The 6,946-nt window shown below is 44.2% G+C and overlaps 1 protein-coding gene and 1 pseudogene across 14 annotated transcripts in view; one reads left to right on the top strand and one right to left on the bottom strand.

Annotated features, from left to right (window-relative positions):
• The window catches only part of FHAD1 (forkhead associated phosphopeptide binding domain 1), a 162,584-nt gene that overhangs the window by 141,032 nt on the left and 14,606 nt on the right, over positions 1 to 6,946 (bottom strand). The window lies entirely within an intron of this gene.
• Positions 3,662 to 4,463, top strand: LOC108286817 (annotated as a pseudogene).

Genomic DNA, 6,946 nt, shown 5'->3' with positions numbered 1-6,946 from the left:
AAAAAAAAAAAAAAAAAAGTCTCGTCATGCCTGAAATCCCAGCACTTTACGGGGCTGAGAAAGGCAAATTGCTTGAGCCCAGCCTAGGCAATATAGGGAGACCCTGTCTCTACAAAAATAAAATAATTAGCCAGGTGTGGTGGTGCACACCTGTGGTCTTAACTACTTGGGAGGCTGATGTGGGAGGACTGCTTTGGCCCAGGAGGTTGAGGCTGCAGTGAGCCATGATGGCACGACCACACTCCAGCCTGGGCAACAGAGTAAGACCCTGTCTCAAAATAAAGGTTTATCAAATAAACATTAAAACAGATTAGCTCTTTGGGAAATGTTACCCACATCATCTTCATCTCCGTTCCTACTGACTACGTTTCGTTGCGCTCTATGATCTCTCTCTCCTTCCCTTTTTTGGTTTGAGATGGAGTGACACTCTATTGCCCAGTATGGAGTGTAGTGGTGCGATGCCAGCTCACTGCAACCTTCACATCCCGGATTCAAGCGATTCTCCTCTCCCAGCCTTCCAAGTAGCTGGGATTACAAGCGTCCACCATCACACTCAGCTAATTTTGTATTTTTAGTAGAGACAGGGTTTCACTATGTTAGCCAGGCTGGTCTCAAACTCTGGACCTCAGATGATCCACCTGCCTCGGTCTCCCAAAGTGCTGGCATTATAGGTGTGAGCCATTGCACCCAGCCTATGAACTCTTAATAACTTATCAAAGACATAATTTCTATGTGTTGCATTTTGTTTTTCTCTTCCCAAATCCCATTACTTTCAGCTCCTCAAAAGCTGTCAAGCTGTGATTAAGAAATCAAAGCCAACAAGAAGTTCTGGATGATACCACAAAATGAGACAAGCCTCTGCCTCGTTGTCAGGCCAAGGGAGAGTTTTTGAGGACTGCCCGATAATACCACTCCCTGCTGTATTTAAATAACTGCATACAACTGGTGTTGGTTGAAAGCTCTGCTGTTAATATAGGCTGAATGCACAAGTTCCACTCTGCTGAGGTGTCTCATTATGAGATTAACTGCTGTTTTGTTTTTATTATTATTAGCAGCTAATGTATTTTGAGAACTTCCTGTGAACTGAGCCTCACCAAAGCACTTTGTGTTCATTCCCTCATTTAATCTGCAAAACAGCCCTTTACAGGGAGTTCTACTAACATCTCCATATTACAGATGGAGAAGCGGAGACTCAAAAGGTGAAGGGAGAGACCAGCATTACCCTGTCACCAAAACCAGATGAACGCATTATAAGAAAACTACAGACCAATATCCCTAATGAATATTGATGCAAAACTCTTCAACAAAATATTAGCAAACAGAATTCAACAGCTTATTGAAAGATTATACACCATGGCCAGTGGGATTTATTCCTGGAATGCAGGGATGGTTCAACATGAAAATCAATCTGTATAATACAACACATTAACAGAATGAAGAGCAAAAACCAGATGACTATTTTGACTGATGGAGAAAAAGCATTTGGCAAAATTCAACACTCTTTCCATGATAAAAACACTAAAAAAAACTAACAATAAAAAAAATTACATCAACGTAATAAAGGCCATATATAAAAAGCCCATAGCTAATATAATTCTCAGTGGTGAATGACTAAAACTTTTCCTCTAAGACCAGGAATGAGATAAGGATGCCCACTCTCACCATTTCTATTTGAAATAGTACTGGAAGTCCTAGCTAGAGCAGTTAGACAAGAAAAAGAAGTGAAAGAAATTCAATATATCCCAGAAGCAAAATTATCTTTATTGTTAGACAACAAGATTTTTATATGTAGAAAGCCCTAAAGATTACACACACACAAACACACACACATAAACACACAACTCTGTTAGAACCAATAAATGAATTCAGTGAAGTTGCAGGATGCAGAATCAGCACACAAAAATCAGGAGTATTTCTATACACTAACAATGGACAAGCCAAAAAATAAAGTAAGAAAACTATTCCAGGCTGGGCACAGTGGCCCACGCCTGTAATCCCAGCACTTTGGGAGGCTGAGGAGGGTGGATCATGAGGTCAAGAGATCGAGACCATCCTGGCCAACACGGTGAAACCCTGTCTCTATTAAAAATACAAAAATTAGCCGGGCATTTGGCACACGCCTGTAGTCCCAGCTACTTGGGAGGCTGAGGTGGAAGAATGCCTTGAACCCGCGAGGCAGAGGTTGCAGTGAGGTGAGACTGCGCCACTGTGCTCCAGCCTGGCAACAGAGCAAGAGTCTGTCTCAAAATAAATAAATAAATAAATAAACGGTTCCATTTACAATAGCATCAAAAAGAAGAAAATATTAGAAATAAGCTTAACCAAGGAGGCAAAAGACTTGTACATTGAAAACTATACAATGTTGCTGAAAGAAATTAAAGAAGACACAAATAAATGGAAAGACAACCCATGTTCATGAATTGGAAGACCTAATATTATTTAGAACATCAATACTACCCAAGCAACCTACAGGTTTAATGCAATCTTTATCAAAATCTCAATGGTGTTCTTTTTCCCAGAAATAGAAAATTGTATTCTAAAATGTACATGGATTCTCAAAGAAACCCTGGGTAGCCAAAACAATCTTGAAAAAGAAGACCAAAGCTGGAAGTGTATACATCCTGGTTTCAAAAGTTATTAAAAAGATAGAGCAATCAAAACAGTGTGGGCCTAGTATTTATGCCAGACACATAGAACAGTGAAACAGATTAGAAAGCCCCAAAATAACCCATTGTGTGTATGGTCAAATTATTTTTGACAAGGGTGTCAATATCATTCAATGGTGGAAAGGACAGTCTTTTGAACAAATGATGCTGGGAAAACTGGATATCTACACGTATCAATAAAAGAATGAAACTGGACCCTTAACTTACACCATAAACAAAAATTAGTTCAAAATGGATCAAAGACCTAAACATAAGAGCTAAGACTATAAAACCTTTAAAAGAAAACATAGAAGAAAAGCTTCAGGACAATAGATGTGACAATTATTTCTTGGCAATGACACCAAGAGCACAGGCAACAAAAGCAAAAATAGATAAACTGGATCACATTAACGTTAAAACTTCTGTGTATCAAAGGATACACTCAACACAGTGAAAAGGCAACCTATGGAATGGAAGAAAATATTTGCAAATCACATATCTGAAAAGGGGCTAATATCCATGATATATAAAGAAACCCACAACTCAAGAGTAACAAAACCAAAATAACCCTATTAAAAAACGTGCAAAGGATTTGAATAGACTTTCTCCAAAGAAGATATGCAAATGGCCAACAAGGATATTAAAAGAATGCTCAACATCACAAATCATTAAGAAATGCAAATCAAGGCCAGGCATGGTGGGTGGCTCATGCCTGTAATCTCAGCACTTTGGGAGGCCAAGGTGGGTGGATCATGAGGTCAAGAGTTCAAGACCACCCTGGCCAATATGGTGAAACCTTGTCTCTACTAAAAATACAAAAATTAGCTGGGCGCAGTGGCGGGCACCTGTAATCCCAGCTACTTGGGAGGCTGAGGCAGGAGAGTCGCTTGAACCTGGGAAGCAGGGGTTGCAGTAAGACAAGATATCGCCACTGCACTCTAGCCTGGGCAACAGAGCAAGACTCCGTCTTAAAAAAAAAAAAAAAAATGCAAATCAAGTGCTTCCCACCGCCCAAGATGCCGAAAGGAAAGAAGGCCAAGGGGAAGAAGGTGGCTCCGGCCCCTGCTGTCTTGAAGAAGCAGGAGGCCAAGAAAGTGGCGAATCCACTATTAGAGAAAAGGCCTAAAAATTTTGGCATTGGACAAGACATCCAGCCCAAAAGAGACCTCACCCGCTTTGTGAAATGGCCCCGCTATATCAGGTTGCAGCAGCAGAGAGCCATCCCCTATAAGCGGCTGAAAGTGCCTCCTGCAATTAACCAATTCACCCAGGTCCTGGACCGCCAAACAGCTACCCAGCTGCTGAAGCTGGCCCACAAGTACACACCAGAGACGAAGCAAGAGAAGAAGCAGAGGCTGCTGGCCCGGGCCGAGAAGAAAGCGGCTGGCAAAGGGGACGTCCCCACGAAGAGATCACCTGCCCTTCGAGCAGGAGTCAACACCGTCACCACCTTGGTGGAAAACAAGAAAGTGCAGCTGGTGGTGATTGCTCATGATGTGGATCCCATTGAGCTCGTTGTCTTCTTGCCTGCCCTCTGTCGTAAAATGGGAGTCCCTTACTGCATCATCAAGGGGAAGGCAAGACTGGGACGTCTCGTCCCCAAGAAGGGACTGCACCACTGTCGCCTTCACACACATTAATCCGGAAGACAAAGGTGCTTTGGCTAAGCTGGTGGAAGCTATCCGCACCAATTACAATGACAGACACGATGAGATCCGGCGTCACTGGGGAGGCAATGTCCTGGGTCCCAAGTCTGTGGCTCGCATCGCCAAGCTCGAAAAGGCAAAGGCTAAAGAACTTGCCATGAAACTGGGTTAACTGTATACTGTTTTCTTTAAATAAAAATAATTAAAACAACAACAACAACAAAAAGAAATGCAAATCAAAACCACAAGGTGATACCACTTTGCACCCATTAGGATGGCTACTATTAAAACACAGAAAATAAGTGTTGGAGATGACGTGGAGATAGGAAACTGCTGTGCGCTGTGGCTGGGAATGTAAAACAGTGCAGCCGCGGTGGAAACAGGATTGTGGTTCCTGAAAATTTTAATAATAGAATTACCATATGATCTGGCAATGTCACTTCTGGGCATATATTCAAAAGAATTCAAAGCAGGGTCTCAAAGAGGCTTTTGTACAGTCATGTTCCCAGCGGTGTTATTCACAGTGGCCAAAGGGTGAAAGCAACCCAGGTGTTCATTGACAGATAAACGGATAAACCAAATGTGGTCCATCCAAACAATGGATGTTATTTAGCCTTTAAAAGAAAGGAAATTCTGACACATGCCACAACGTGAATGAATCTTGAGACCATATGCTAGTGAAATAAAGCAGTCACAAAATACACACTGTGGCCGGGCAGTGTGGCTCACACCTATAATCCCAGCACTTTGTGAGGCTGAGGTGGGAGGATGACTTGAACCCAGGTGTTAGAGGCCAGCCTGGTGACATAGTGAGACCTTGTTTCCAGCTCTCCTACTTCCTAGTGGGGCGATCTTGTGCAAGTGATCTATTCCCTTGGGACCTCAGTTTCCTCATCAGTAAACAGGGATAATATCAGACTAGCCCTTATGGTTTTGTGGTGAAGATGAAATGAAACAGTATATATAAAAAGCACTTAGAAGAGTATTTTAGCCCATATAGCAGGTGTTAAAACGCTCCCTATTAGGCGCAGAAGGATGGGCTTAGCGCTTGGAAAGCCCTGAGTTCAAGTCCCATCTCTGCTGTGTTCCTGCTGTGCAGCCTGCGACAAGTTTCTTTGCCTCTCTGAGGCTGCTTCCTATGCTGCAAAAATGAGTGTGATACGCTGTACCTCAAAGGACTGACAAAAGATATTATTTGGCAAAATTTTCTGTGCAGTAGGATAACATTTTTTGAAATTGGTGTGTGTGTGTGCGTGTGTGTGTGTGTGCACATGTGTACTTTTTTGCAAAGATACAGGGACTTGCTATGTTCCCCAGGCTGGAGTGCAGTATCTATTTCCAGGTGCCATCAAAGCATCATAGTGCCTTGAACCCCTGGGCTCCAGTGATCTTCCTGCTTCAGCCACCCGCGTGGCTGGACTACAGGCACATGTGTGTGTTGAATCATACTGCTTTTTACCTTTTGGTCCTTGGCCATCCCACGCCCCCACTCTGACCCCTGCCACTGCCTCAGGAAAGGGGTGTAATGGAGAAACAGAAAAAGCTGGGGGTTTCAAAGGAATAGGATGTGAGGAAATGGCCAGGGCTCTGGTGAGACTATGAGTCTGGAGCGGAGGGAAAGAGGAAGTTTGTCTGCTTCCCTCCTGTCAATCAGAGCCTTGCCCAGCTTCTCTGGGGGAGTCCCGAGGAGCCGGCAAGTCCCCGAGAAGATGGTGGTTCGGGGGTATTGCTCAGAGCTCCTCAGCATCAGTGCAGCCCTGAGAGAGGGAGGGAGAGTTGCGAGAGTCCTGAGTGATGGAGTCTGTGACATTTTCCCCTGGTGCACGGAGGGCTTGAAAGAACCTTGAGCTGAGACAGCAATGCGTGCCCATTTGCTAGGCACTCATGACAGAGCAGCGATTACTCATCCTCGTGCCCACACCCCATGCCGGAAGTCCTCTTTTCCTGAAGCTCTTTGTCTCTGCCTGGTCCCAGACAGCCTGACCATGAATCCCAGCCCTCTGTGCCCTTCCTGCATGACCCTGGGCAAGTTCCTCAGTCTGTGCCACAACTTCCTTATCTGTAAAATGAGGAAAAGGATGTCCCTACCTTGTGGAGTTGTTGAAGGAATTAAATGAGTTATACACACAGAAGGGCAAAGAATAACGCTTGGCAAAAAATAAGCCCACGATAACTCGAACGGTAAAATCATCCTCTTAGCTCATCCACCATCCTTCTCTACTGTCCCTGGCAGTGACCCTACCGATTCTTCTGAGAAGCTCTCAACATCCCATAACATCGCTTCCCTCTCCATGGCAAGAGTCCAGGCAAGAGATGGTAATAATTGTGGTTGGCAGAATGGGCCCTCAAAGGTGTCCATGTCCTAATCCCTGGAGCCTGTGCTACCTACATGGCAAAGGGATGGTGCAGGTATGATAACGCTGCCTAATCATGATCTTGAATCAGGTTAACCTGGATTATCCAGAGGGGGCTAATCCAACCACGTGAGCCCTTAAAAACAAAGAACTTGGCCAGGTGCAGGGGCTCACACCTGTAATCCGAGCACTTTGGGAGGCCAAGGCGGGTGGATCACCTGAGGTCAGGAGTTCAAGAATAAATAGCCTGGCCAACATAGTGAAACCCTGTCTCTACTAAAAATACAAAAATTAGCTAGGC

The sequence above is a fragment of the Cebus imitator genome, unplaced genomic scaffold, assembly GCF_001604975.1.
Source record: "Cebus imitator isolate Cc_AM_T3 unplaced genomic scaffold, Cebus_imitator-1.0 Scaffold15, whole genome shotgun sequence".
Taxonomy (NCBI): Eukaryota; Metazoa; Chordata; class Mammalia; order Primates; family Cebidae; genus Cebus; species Cebus imitator.
Note: the sequence above shows the minus strand (reverse complement) of the source record. Positions and strands in the feature narration are given on the sequence as shown.